The sequence below is a fragment of the Eptatretus burgeri genome, chromosome 10, assembly GCF_056783735.1.
Source record: "Eptatretus burgeri isolate ZD-2024b chromosome 10, Ebu_testis_v1, whole genome shotgun sequence".
In the NCBI taxonomy this organism is placed as follows: domain Eukaryota; kingdom Metazoa; phylum Chordata; class Myxini; order Myxiniformes; family Myxinidae; genus Eptatretus; species Eptatretus burgeri.
In genome coordinates this window covers 28,523,540-28,536,785 of record NC_140970.1, presented here as the reverse complement: position 1 = coordinate 28,536,785, position 13,246 = coordinate 28,523,540, and the positions used below count along the sequence as shown (strand labels likewise).

Below are 13,246 nucleotides of genomic sequence, written 5' to 3'. Positions count from 1 at the left end.
CGAACAGCTAATGGGGCTCAGAGAGAAAGAACGACTCAGATGGGAAAGGAAAAGGAACCAGGAAGAGACAGAAAAAAGGAACCAGGAGAGAAAATGTATCGAGACACGGGAGACACAAAATAGAGGAGAGACTGCACGATGAAGACGGGGTAAGTGACGCACACACACACACGGAGGTAGTGGAGGACAATGGGGGTGAGCTCGCGGAGCGTGTAGAGACCCAGTGCGAGCACCTGGATGGCCTCCTCCAGGAACGAGGGGAGGGAGTCTGCCCCCTTGAGGTGAGTCACGACCAGGTGAGTTCGGTCGTGCTTTGCGAGGTTGAGGGGACGAGTGCTGTGGACGGGTGCACGGAGAGCTTGGGGGGTATAGAGGCCCCGGAGACCCCTGTGGGGACACGAATCCCCAGTGTGGTTGTCCCTGTGTGTGTGGTGCAAGGCGTGGGTGCGTCCCCGTGTGTGGAAGCGACCCCGTGTGTGAGTGGTGTGGTGGCGATGGTGCTGGAGTGCGTGCTTCCCAGCACGCCGTGTTTGGATGAGGTACCGTGTGTGGATGAGGAACCGTGTGTGGAAGAGGCCGTGTGTGTGAGTGAAACGGCCAGTATGAGTGAGGAACCGCGGGTGAGTGCCCCCGCGTGTGTGGATGAGGCACCGCGGTTAAGTGCCCCCGCGTGTATGAGTGAGGCACGGTGTGTGGATGAGGAACCGCGGTTGAGTGCCCCCGCGTGTATGAGTGAGGGACGTTGTGTGGAAGAGACCGCGTGTGTGAGTGTCGCCGTGTGTATGAGTGAGGTACCGCGGGTGAGTGCCCCCGCGTGTATGAGTGAGGAACGGTGTGTGGATGAGGCACAGCGGTTGAGTGCCCTCGCGTGTGTGGGTGAGGCACCGCGGGTGAGTGCCCCCGCGCGAGTGAATGGAGCACCACGTGTGAGTAGTATGGTTTGTGTGAGTAGTGAGGCACGCGTGAGTGAACGGCCGTGTGCAAGGTCGCTGTGTGCCAGGGAGACCGTGTGTGTGAGAGAGCGGTATGAGAGGGAGATGTCGGTTGGCATGCGGGAGCACGCAGCCGCGTCTCCCCGTGTGAATGTGATGGAGTGGACTGTGTGCGTCGTAACACGCAGGTGTGCGTGGGTTGAATGGAGGCGACGACGGCGACATGGGAGAAACGAAAGCCGAGTAGCGGCTGCAGCTGTTTCGGGGACCGTGCCGGGTTCACCCAGCAGTGAGCACGCGGTTCGTGCTGTGCAACACACGAGACCGCCACGTGCTCGCTTGCGAGAGTGAAGTCCCGGTCCGGAAACGCACGCGGTGGATTTGCCGATCCCGCGGACGGACAAAGTTTAGGCAGGTAAACGGATTTGGACCGGACGGGTTCTCCACGCGATCGTGTGTGTTAAGCTCCAACGGGCAAAGCACATGTGTTCGCGTGGGGAACCCCTCGAGACGTGGGGCTTGTGTTTTTTTTTTGCGCACGGTGACGTCATGGCTGCACGTGTGGTTGGAATCCGGCAGGAGGGGTATCTCTGCCGGATGGTAGCGTTCAAGGAGGGACGAGGAACACGTGCAGCTGCATGACGTCACGGGCAGGTGTAAAGTGCGCGAGCTCTGAGTTGCCGCGCTGGCGCTGCGCATGTAAAGAAAAAAAAAAAAAAAAAAAAGAACAAGCCTCACTTTCGGGTACACAGGATTCCTGGGCAAGGGGTGGAAGACCCCCTTGAGCCTGGGCACAGGATGAAAACTAGTTAGGGGGAAGGGTTAGCTTAGTTAGACCGACTTCATGGGGCAGGGGTAAGTCCTCATGGAGTCCGTGGAATGGATTAGGTAGAGGGATTTAGTGAGCTTTAGGTTGGGAAATAAAATGATTTATTTTGGAGACAGAGACAGACTTTGGATGTGTAGAGGGGACGTAGTTTAGCTACGTAGTGTTAAAAGGAACGTGCTATAGTTTAAGGGACGACGTGGGAGCACGAGTTAGTTAGGGGATGTAGTTAGAAGGATGGCAGAGTTCAGCGGTGTGTGTGTGTTGAAGAGTTGTGGGTTGTGAGGTGAGTACATGTGCTTGGTGAGTGAGTGAGGCCAGCGGGTCTGTGTGTGTATGGAGCGAATGGGGAATGCATGGTGCGATGAGTGATTGGGGGGAGGAGTGACTCCCGCCCAAGGGACCCCCGGGGTCAGAGTAAAGTGAGTTAGCTGGGTTAGTTAAATTGAAAAAAGGAGGTCGTTTTGTTGTTGGTGGGAATGTAGGCTCGAAACCCATTTGGAGGGGTGCAGGAGCCCTGTTGACGGGCTTGGGAGCGTGGCTGCGAAAGGTGAGTATCGCTGAGTGGGTACCCCGGGCACCAGGCTAGTCGGCCGCGGTAGGCCATGGGCCCATGGGGGCCGGGATAGAGTAGTGGGCACGGGTGCGCCTGCTTGGTGCGGGGGCCCGGGCGCCATTAGCCGCGTGGGCAGTGTTGTGGGCACGGGTGACCCTCGGAAAGGGGCCCGGGAGGCCGGCCTGCCACGTGTGCGTTTCAGGGGAGGTGCCATGGGGGGCACTCCCCGGTGTTAGGGAGCTGGTAGGCTCGGAGGCAGTGTAGTGCCCGGGGGTGCCATAGCGGGAGAATCGGCAGAGGGTCGTGCCTGCCAAAAGGGAGCCACGTGTCCCAGCCATGAGACCGTGTGAGGGCACGGAGAGAAAATTGGGGGGCGAGGCCCGAAATTGTAAGGACACCAACACAGGCGACGGGAATCTGGGTTGTTAGAACCAATAGTTTAAGCGAGAGGCGCTTGTTGAAAGCCCCGGGGTAGTTTAACAGTTAAATGGTTAGGGTAGATTAGGTGATGTACCCCTCCGCACCATCCATCCCCTCGCTGTCGTTGTGGGCCGCTGGACCCACTTTGGTTAAAGATCGCCGAACTCTGGGGAGGCCATTCTGAGGCTTCGTTGGGCCTCGACACAGGACGTTAGCTCTCCCTTATTCCCCTCCGGGAAGGGAACGTAGGGGTTGGGAGTAGGCTAGGTGACAGAATAGGTTAGCCGAACAAGGACGATAAAGGGGGTTAGGGGACGATTTATAGTGGGGAAGTAAAAATAAAAACAATAAAAAAATAAGTTGGGGCTAAATTGGGGTTTGACAAATTAAGGGAGTGGGTATGTACAGTGACAGGCAAAGGCGATAGGTTGGGAGGGAGACAGGTAGGTAGGTCCGAGCCCGCCTTCCAAGTGGCCAGCACCACCGCACTCCCTCCACCAACCTCCACTGAACGGCAAAGGCTGGCCAACTTCATCGGCTGGCCGTGTTTTGCTTCAAGGCGGAGGCCGGCCAACTTCATCGGCTGGCCGTGTTTTGCTGCAAGGCAGAGGCCGGCTAACTTCATCGGCAGTTGTTGTTGTGCTGCAAGGCCTGTACCGGCCAGTTCATCTGCTGGCTGTTTTTCTTCGAGGCCTGTGCCGGCCAGTTCATCTGCCGGCTGTGTTTGCCTGCAACGTTCTTCTGCGGGCTGTGTTTGCCTGCTCACCTTTGCCATGCCATGCCCACTGCCCCTGTTCACCAGCCCCGTTCAATTTTTGCTTTGCCCCCCCTGTTCATTTCCATGTGCGCCAGGATCAAGGCAACAGTTTGCAAGCTGCGAGAACTGCCCTGTTGGCAGCTACAACACGGGCCTGCAGTGGCAGCCCGTGCACCGTGTTTTGCGTCCATCCATTCATCCATTCATTCGTTGTGCTCATTGCATGTGCCACTTGAGCTGGCACGGAGACTGCGTTGTGCAGCCCATGCACCGTTGTGGTTCACTGCGTTCAGTTCAAAAGGGAAGGCCTTGGACTGCGTGTGAGCAGCCAGCCACGTTCCCTGTCACCTGCATTGTTTTGAGCCAGAGACTGCATGTGGGCAGCCTGGCTCCCTGCTAACTGCTTTTCTTTTGCAGAGTTCAGTGATCCTGGGCCATGGTTTAGTGTAAAATTTGTAAGTTAAGGTTAAGATGTACTGTAAATATGAGTGCGCCCCCGGCATGTATGTCTTAGCGCCGGCAATTTTATTTAAGTCGTCCGTGTGAGTGAGTTTGTTGAGATAGTTACGCAGCCCTCAGGTTATTTATTTTGGGGACACGAATACCATGAATGTCGCACTCAGGGATCCGTAGGTAAAATGTACTAGGGGAAAACTACACATGATGGCACACGAAAATTTGACGACTCGGGACGAGTCTGTAAAAAGGGGAGGGGGTAGTGTTGTGGTTACCAAATTCGCAAACCACCATTCAGGTCCCTTCGGTGAGGTATCTCGGCAAGTATATGTGTAATTAGGCCCAAACCCGTTGTCTAGTGGGAATACATGTCATTTATGCGAGCTGCGACTCTTCAGGATAGCCGTTTTTCTTTTACTATCTTTATTTTGGACCAACCGCCATGATTACCACCACAACCACAACATCAACCACCAACCACAACGCCGCTTCACCACAACTGCCACGACCTTCACGTCACACCTCGCCATCGTTCTTGCCCCGCTGTGGGTACCGGTGTTGGATTCGTGCAGAGCGCGCGTCGAACAGCGTGTACAAAATCACGGATTTTGTGCTTCAAAAACGGATCAAAAACGACACACGCCCACTTTTTGCCGTCCAATCGGTGAGCGAGGGGCGATTTGGCCCCGCCTCCAGAACGATCGATATATGCAAATTTGTGGATCAAAAAGCCTTCACGCCCACTTTTTCTCGGGCCAATGGGGAGCGAGGTGAAAGGTCAAAGGGAGGGGGTCAAAGGTGAAGCTACGGGGGGGATAAAAGGACGGTGTTCGTCAGTCAGGAGATGGAGAAGGAGTCGGAGGGTGGAGAGTCGAGTGTGGAAGTCTGGAGCCCGAAGCCTGCAGTAGCTGGAGAAGCTGAAGAGAGTCGAACGAGGAAAGCCCAAAGAAGAGTCCAGGGTGGAGAGTCCAGAGGCGGAGAGGCGGCAGCGGCGAAGGCAGACGAGGGGGTGCTCGCGACGGTGCCGGGAGCTGCACGCCCGAGGAAGGCCGGCAGCGCGACCTGGCCGAGGTGGAGACGCACACCAGGGATAATAAAGATCCTCTATACCCCGAGCGTCAGCAACCCCCTCCTGTTTCCCCCCGCGCTGAGATAGTGCGACAAAGGGGGCCCCTTTTCCCACCCCCTGCCTGACACTGTCCGCGAGGCCCGCGGAGAGAGGCGCCATCGCCGCTCCGCGTCTCATCACCAGACGGGTAGGCGCGACCCGGTCTCGGCCTCAGGCCCGCCTCATCCTTGGGGGTATTCTTTTCCTTGGTTTTGGGTATGTGTTGTCGGCGCCGTCTGTGAAGTAGAATTGTATAAGTGTTGCCGTGTGCTCGGTAGTCGGTATTAGCTCTGCATTGTTTTCGCTTTTATATTTGCTTTTTGTGTAAATGGAATTGTTTTCTTTTTTTTGTGTGTGCTTTTGGTGGAATTGTATTTGTGTGCTTCACGTGTGCCGAGAATAAATGTGCTTTATTGTTGAACTGTTCTCCCGCTTCGCTTCGTCTTTTCCCCCATTGAACCCTCATCTTGCTTCACGTAAAGGGTTGGTAGTGGGCTGAATACGCCCGATAATTAATCGAACCGTCGAGGTCGACGATAACACCGCTCGGTTATTCTGATAGTACGGAACGGGTCGCTTAAGTGGCCCGTGTCCGAAGTCGACCTGCGGCGAGGTGCGATCGCCCGGTCTACCCTCCGCGTGGGTACTTAGGTAGGTCGAATTTGGCGAGCAACCCTATCCCACGCGGGGGCTGATTGGCTCGATCGCGGTGAGACCGAAAGGTCCACCCGTGACTGGTTCCCGGCGTTAGTCCGAGAGGGTCACGACTGGATTGTCCGTCCGGTGGGCGACGTGCCACGATTCGAGTTACGTGGCCGTCAGCACGCCGGCGGGCGCGAAAACCGCAACAATATATATATGGCGTATAAAAATAGTGTGGTAGATAAAAACATTAGAAAGGAAAAAAGAACTTGCACCAAAAATTTTAACATTTTCACGCTCACACTCACGCTCACGCCAGGGGTATCACTCTAGCTCTCTGTTCTTCGAACAGGCGAGCTAATAAAAGGGGAATACTAGAGCAGGGAAAAATATATAAAAGTTTGAAATACAAGATTGAAAAGCTCTGACTTGAAATCATTAACACCACCTTTTGCTCCGATGAAGGGTTAATGTCTGAAACGTCAGCTTATTGCGTCCCATGGGGGTTAGCATACCTCAATCAAATGTTCTGTTGATTTAATCCATTCTTCCTGTCGGCTGATGCAGATCGACTCCAGCCTTCCCTCGCAAGACAAGTTCTTCATTCTTAACTTTCGACCAGTTTGATGGTCCCACAGCAGAATGCTTTGGCTGCTGAATGGACATCAATACTGCATCCTGTTGTCAAATAGTTTGTCGATTTTTCTTTCCACCCTTACCTCGATTTCACGTGCAGTAAAATAGAGCACCTTTTTCGACATTAACGTTTCAGTTGAAAAGGAAAAACTTGTCACCCACTACAAGGCTGTCAACTTTTGAATATGGGCCAAGCCCCACCTCTTCCTCAGGCTCCAGTGTTTATTTTTGCGTTTATAAATTATATTCTGGGAGTATACAGGGAATTATAGCATGCATTTGATTTAAAGCAAACTACAGGTACAGCACTGAATTAGTCATTCTAGTTCATCATTTTTCACACATGCAATGAAAAAAAGCACAAGACCTTCAACAAACTTGAAAGTTCCACATTGAGTTGAGTAAAATGCCTCTCCCCACCCAGTCTGGCAGCCAAAGTGAGAATTTTTGTCTGACCTTGCATTGAAGGTCCCACAATTGGTTTTTCTTGATTTTGTATCTTCAAGTTGCAGAATGAAGCGTTTTACAGTGGCCAGAAATCAATCCTGCCACCAACCTCCAAGCAATGGCTAACCCAACTGCAGGAGGTTGTCCGTGGACACAGTTGGGCACCAGATATGGATGGCTGTTGGCTCATTAGGATCACTTCTGCCCTTTGACAGGTTTTGTTTTTAATCCTCCTGGGTCCATATCCATACACCCTCCTCACCAGGAAACCTGGTGGGAGAGCCGGTTGAGTCACTGATAACCTGACCATGAAGCTGGTTAGTAGAGGTTTACATAGTACCTGTAGCAAGCCATAGATCTGACGTGGCCTGGCCTGACAACAGAACATGCAGTGCAATTCAAGGTAAATTAAAGAAACCTCAGAAAGGCAGTCTTTTATGGAGGTGGCGGTTCACTTTTTGACCTTCGTTTTACTCTACCCATCTGGCGTTAATGTGTTTTTGACATGTACAATGAAACGCTTTTTGCAGCATTTGATAGTAAACATTTCAGGCCAAATTTAGGAGTGGCATTTAAGAGTTAGTGTAGAATTGCTAATCTCATGTAGAATTGCTAATATTAAGATGATCACCATTTCAAAGTTAATTGACAATCACTGAAGAGTGATTATCTAATGTGATATCAAAATCTCATCACAAGCATTTAAATAAATAAAAACTCTACACATTTGTGAGGGCATGTTTAACAGTGCATTTAACATGCATTTACCGACATGCATTGAGAGTCTTCGAGGATAGATGCAATCCTCTGGAGAAGTATGACAATATCAAATTTGTCCGGAGTTACAGACTCTCGAAGGAATAATTTTGTTGGCTGCTGAATCTAGCGCAAGATGACCTGGATCAACCTATGATAAGGAGCAATGTGTTGAATCCCTCCAACAATTGTCTGTGGCACTGCCAGTGCCTTTACCTTCGTCTTCATCCACCTTCGGAGGTCTCTGGCAGAGGATTTTGGGCGCTCTGAGAAATGTCCCACCATCCTTTTTGAAATATCTTCCCATGCGAGATGCTTTTTCTTATTTGTGACCGTGTCATTTCTCCTGTTTCAGATTGGTCCTTGGTGAACCTTGATTACTTCGATTAAACCCATTAATTGCTCTAATGAAAAATTATCCCCTCTTTTCTTTCCTGAAATGTTTCCATTGTTGGAACACCCAAACTAAAAATTGACGTACACAAGGCCGATGCAGAGTCACTTCAGTGAATTGGTTAGGTAACCTCTTATATGGCGTGCTAAACAAAAGAAATATTTGAAAGGCATTGAATTATAATCTCGACCGTTCAACTAAATGCACAACAAAAACGACTGTTTATCTCCCTTTGTAAATTGCTATCTGGATTGGTGATTAGCTGAGTGCATACGACGATGTTTTTGTCACCGTTTAAGGTTTAGGCGTGTGTTAGCAAGACGCTCGCTGTTGCCTGGCATCAATAATAGTCCTGATGCGAGTCGTTCGAGAGGTAATGAGATTTTCCAATGGACTGCAACACTCGAAGAAGCACTCTGAAGTCATCTTTCACTTCTTTCTGAAAGGAATAAAAAGATGGGTGTTCCTACTTTCATCAAAATATTCCACATCTGAAGCAAAAAAATGTTTCTTCTTCATCTCGTTGATCGTAACCGGAATTAAAAGCGGCTGCCATCTTGGATTCCCATTTATGGAAGCATCCCATCTTCAGGAAAGTATAAAAATTGACATCTTTGACCTGAAAAACATGTGGTTTAAAACTTATTTGATTGAAATACTAAATGTTCATGCTTCTATACCTGTCCGAGTATTTACAGGTGGAGTGGTGGCCATCTTGGATTTCTCAAATTCCTCACGGGTGACAGTGACACCCGCTGGATTATATCAATCTAGATCTACTGCAAACAAGTATGCACCATAAAATTCCCAGTTCAGAAACAAAATTGTGCTTGGAAACCAGACTAAATTTGAATCGTCAGAAGCGACTCGTCTTAGGTAGAACTGCTGATCGTGGCAATCATAAACCATTCAAAACAGCAATACTGGACAACTGTCGTGTGTGAAGATCAATGGCTTAAGGAAGTTTTCGTGAGAGGACAAGGAGCTGTCAGTGACCTGCACGTAGCAGATGACTGATTGCAAGACCAAATTTAATGCACACAAATTGGTACGGCTTGCAGTGTCAAGTGCTACTGAAGTTCATGCACGAGCAATGAAAGATCCAGCTTATGACAAACTGGTTTCTGACAGAGGTGCTGATCAACCACAGATAAGAAATTCATTGGAAATATACAAACTACAGTACACCAAAGTTATGGAGGCACCATCATGTCAACAAGAATGTTACTGACTGCAGTGCAAACACATTTCACAGATTATCTCATTTTTACAGCAAAAGGCATTGCAAGTACACTTGTGCTTAAAAGTATCTATAGTAAGTAGCATGTACTGTATGTATTATTATGCATGAAATTTTATATCTTCATTTAAATTTCCATTCCTGATGTGTCTGTGATGATGTGCCAGTATTACTTAAGTTGTCCATGACTTGAATTGTGTCTAAGTCTGATGACAGGCCCTTTTATGTGTCGTTCACCAATATCTCCAGCCCCTCCAAGTCTTCAGACATCCTGTCCACCAAAATCGGGATATAAAGCACAACACTGATAAAAGGTTTGATTGAACAATAAAAGACAAGGTTTAAATTAGCATATTTTGGTTTGACTTTGATATTGGAGAAATAAATTGACTTTCAATAATCACTGTGATGTGTCCAATGGATTCCTCGTGTCAGAAAACAGAGATGGACACCTTATTACCTCCGTCACCAAGGGTGGATGGAGATTATGCGTTTCACCCCTGTCTATCTGTCAGCAGAATATCTCAAAAAGTTATGGAGGGATTCAGACGAAACATGGTGGGCAGGTTGGGTGTGTGACAAGAACTAATTGATTTGATTTCGGTGAAGATTCCGATCCTGATCCAAGAATTTTTCAGGTTATTCTTCACCATTGAGAGATCGGGCCAAAAATGATACAGTATATAGCACGATGTCTCAAAAAGTTGTGGACGAGTTATGACAAAACTTTCTGGATGAGTTGGCTTTGGTGAGAAGAACAAGCCGATTCGATTTTGGTTCAGGTCCGGATCCATTTCCGGCCTTCCAGTGGGATACAAAACATGAACTGTTCAGACTGACCGAGGTATGCACACTTCTGAGTGCCGTTCGAGTTACCTCCGCCACCGGAGGTGAAGGAGGTTGTGTTTTCACCCCCTTTCTGTCTGTTGGGTCGCCAAAATAGGTGACCATTATTGTCAGTAATTCTGTGTTTGTTTGGATGTTTTTTCGTTTGTCATCAGCATAATTGGTAGTAAACGTGGGCGGATTTTGACCAAACTCGGGTGGTAGGTACATCTTATGACCTAGTGCTTTGGAAATCGTGATGGTTGCTAGGGACGCTTTGGTTCCCTAGCAACAACCAAAAAACTTTCAAAATCGGTACCGTTCACGCGAAATAAATTCCGAAAGCTATTATCCCACGTAGGGTTATGAAATTTGGCACGAATGATCTACAGGTGATGCTCTATCAAATATATTCCGGTTTTTGTGATATATGGAATACTTTACCCACAGCGCCCCCCTACAATTATGGTATGTGCGAAAATTGGCGAAAATTGAAGGCCCCCTAGCGACCAGGTGAGTGCATCGATACGAATGAAACTTTGCAGGTTCATGGTACTCAATGAGTACTACAACTTTGCCTCAGGACATATTGACCGATTTCGCTTCGGTCAGGGATCAAAGGTCAATTAGTGCAAAAATCGATAATATGCGAGAGCTGGAGGTGCCCTCGCGCCAAATGCTACTCCTCCTAGGGTTATGGTCGGATGGTCATGAAAATTCACACTAATCGTCTGGAATAAATTGTGCACAAACGATCAAGCCGGATTTTCGATTTAGTTCTTTGTTCACCCACAGCACCCCCTCGAACTTTGGGGATTTCCGATTTCAAACCGCATTTTCGGTACTTTTCATTGAAATGGATACTGAGTAGTTTTCAGTACATGGAACTGGATGAGATTTGACATGCGTAATCTTAAGGTGATTCCCTATCTGCTATATGACATCCATTTTGCTCTATATCTTATAGTTTCCATGCTCGGTGACCCATCGCCGCCTACCGGCTTGTTAAGTTGTCGAAGACAACTTCTGTCACTTTGTACAGTTAAGAGTTTGTTTGTTTGTGTATGTGTGTTTGTCTGTCTGTGCATCGATTTTCTCAGCGGTCCTTGTGTATATGTCCACGAAACATTTTGACATGAAAGATAATCACCCAAGGACTGAACCTATAAATTTGGGTGAACCTGGATCAAATGATGACGTCACGAAAAATTCACAAAGTTTAAAAAAATCCCAATCATTTACATGGGACGAAATTTTAAAAAATCATTTCTCCGCCATTTCTTGTTCAATTGCTTAGATATTTAATGTGCTTTGTAGGGTCATAATATCTTTCACCCTGCCATGTTTCAACCGGATCGGATCCAGATTGTGACGTCACAAAATGTTTGAAATTTGCATTGAAAAGCCCATTTACATGACAAAAAAAATTCTTAAAATTCGAAAGTTTTATATTTTTCGCTCAAACTTTTAGGGAATGTAAAACATACGATTGGCCATTAGCTGACGTAATTTGATCAAATTCCGATTTGTATTCTGGATCCTATCAGCATAAATGTGTCATAATTTGGCCATTTTTGAAAGCGCGTATCTCCATCAATTTTTGTGATATGTGGCTCAAACTTGGTGAGAATGTAGTTCAGATATTACTTTTTCATGAGATATCCAGGCCTTCGTTGTGACTCTTCCGGTTCAATAGTTCGCCTGACACCGAAAATTCGTCTATCGCGCTCAGGCGCCAATGGCACTATTCTGCAAACGTGATGTATTGTTTTGCAGTGCAGGCCAGTTTTATTAACAATGAAAGGCCCTCCACATCGTACCAATCCATTATGACGTTACCATCACGCAGGTGTGTCAATTTTCCGTTTTCAGTAAGAATTTTGCTTGTTTTTATGCGGAGGAGGTGGAGGTGATGATGGAGTTTTTGACTTAAACCCATTGACATCACATTCCACATTCGAATGCTGTTCATGATGGCAACTGACTGAACTGTAAATGCTGTTTCTTGTACTGTATCCGTGTGACTGCAATGAAGTTATAATAAATTTTCAAACAACTTCGACAACTTCCTCACTCCATGAGTGATTTTTTGTTTGTTTGTCTGTTTGTGTGCAGGATATCTCAAAAATTTGCGGACGGATTCGGAAGAAACTTGGTGGACATGTTGGTTGTGTCCACGACAAATTGATTGGATTTTGGTGAAGATCCGGATCCAACTACTAGAATTTTAAAAGTGATTCTTCACCTTTCAGAGAGAGAGAGAGAGAGAGAGAGAGAGAGAGAGAGAGAGAGAGAGAGAGAGAGAGAGAGAGAGAGAGAGAGAGAGAGAGAGAGAGAGAGAGAGAGAGAGAGAGAGAGAGAGAGAGAGAGAGAGAGAGAGAGAGAGAGAGAGAGAGAGAGAGAGAGAGAGAGAGAGAGAGAGAGAGAGAGAGAGAGAGAGAGAGAGAGAGAGAGAGAGAGAGAGAGAGAGAGAGAGAGAGAGAGAGAGAGAGAGAGAGAGAGAGAGAGAGAGAGAGAGAGAGAGAGAGAGAGAGAGAGAGAGAGAGAGAGAGAGAGAGAGAGAGAGAGAGAGAGAGAGAGAGAGAGAGAGAGAGAGAGAGAGAGAGAGAGAGAGAGAGAGAGAGAGAGAGAGAGAGAGAGAGAGAGAGAGAGAGAGAGAGAGAGAGAGAGAGAGAGAGAGAGAGACAGGACCAAAAACGATTTACTCCTGGTATCGTGGTATGGCATGAAATTTCAAAAACGTATTGGGCCCGATAAGTTCTTATGGATCAGGCATTACCGTGGCAGAGGGATGTGCTCTACCGAGTGCCCTTCTCGTTGAACGTGATATCAGTTATACAGTAGTTGCTGATGCGTACATATTTTGTTTTTTTTTCTCATTTATGTCCAAATGGAGGTGAATGGTTACCATAGAAACCAACAGTTTTCTGCAAAGCGCTCGAGGGTGTGCCAACTCGACTCCCTCAATTTGCACATTGTACAATCCTCTGAAGATACTGTACAATCAGGTAAAAACCATTGTGGGACCTTCAACGCAAGGTGACTTCAACCTTTCTCTGGATTTACCTTGGGCCTGTGACCCTTTGTGAGGTGGGTCGCTCAGATCCTACGCCTCGTTGCATCCCGTTCGCCCTGGTGCCCACTGGAGGAACGTACAGTGGGGACCGATTTACTCCCCCAGCATCGGATCGTCTACACTCGCAAGTAGTTCCACGTAACTGGTAAAATGATGATTTATTAATTGATTGATT

The 13,246-nt window shown here is 48.0% G+C and overlaps 1 long non-coding RNA gene across 3 annotated transcripts in view; it reads right to left on the bottom strand.

Annotated features, from left to right (window-relative positions):
• LOC147018178 (uncharacterized) overlaps window positions 1-13,236 on the bottom strand; it is a 57,922-nt gene extending 44,686 nt beyond the window's left edge. Inside the window, exons 1-2 of one of the 3 annotated variants that reach the window (XR_015062302.1) lie at window positions 13,062-13,215; window positions 9,344-9,441 (exon numbers count right to left, since the gene is read on the bottom strand). This is a non-coding gene — a long non-coding RNA (uncharacterized LOC147018178). Of the gene's footprint in view, window positions 1-9,072; window positions 9,442-13,061 lie in introns of those variants that run through there. The other 2 variants (XR_015062301.1, XR_015062300.1) reach the window with 2 other exon arrangements.
• Window positions 13,237-13,246: the final 10 nt, after the last annotated feature.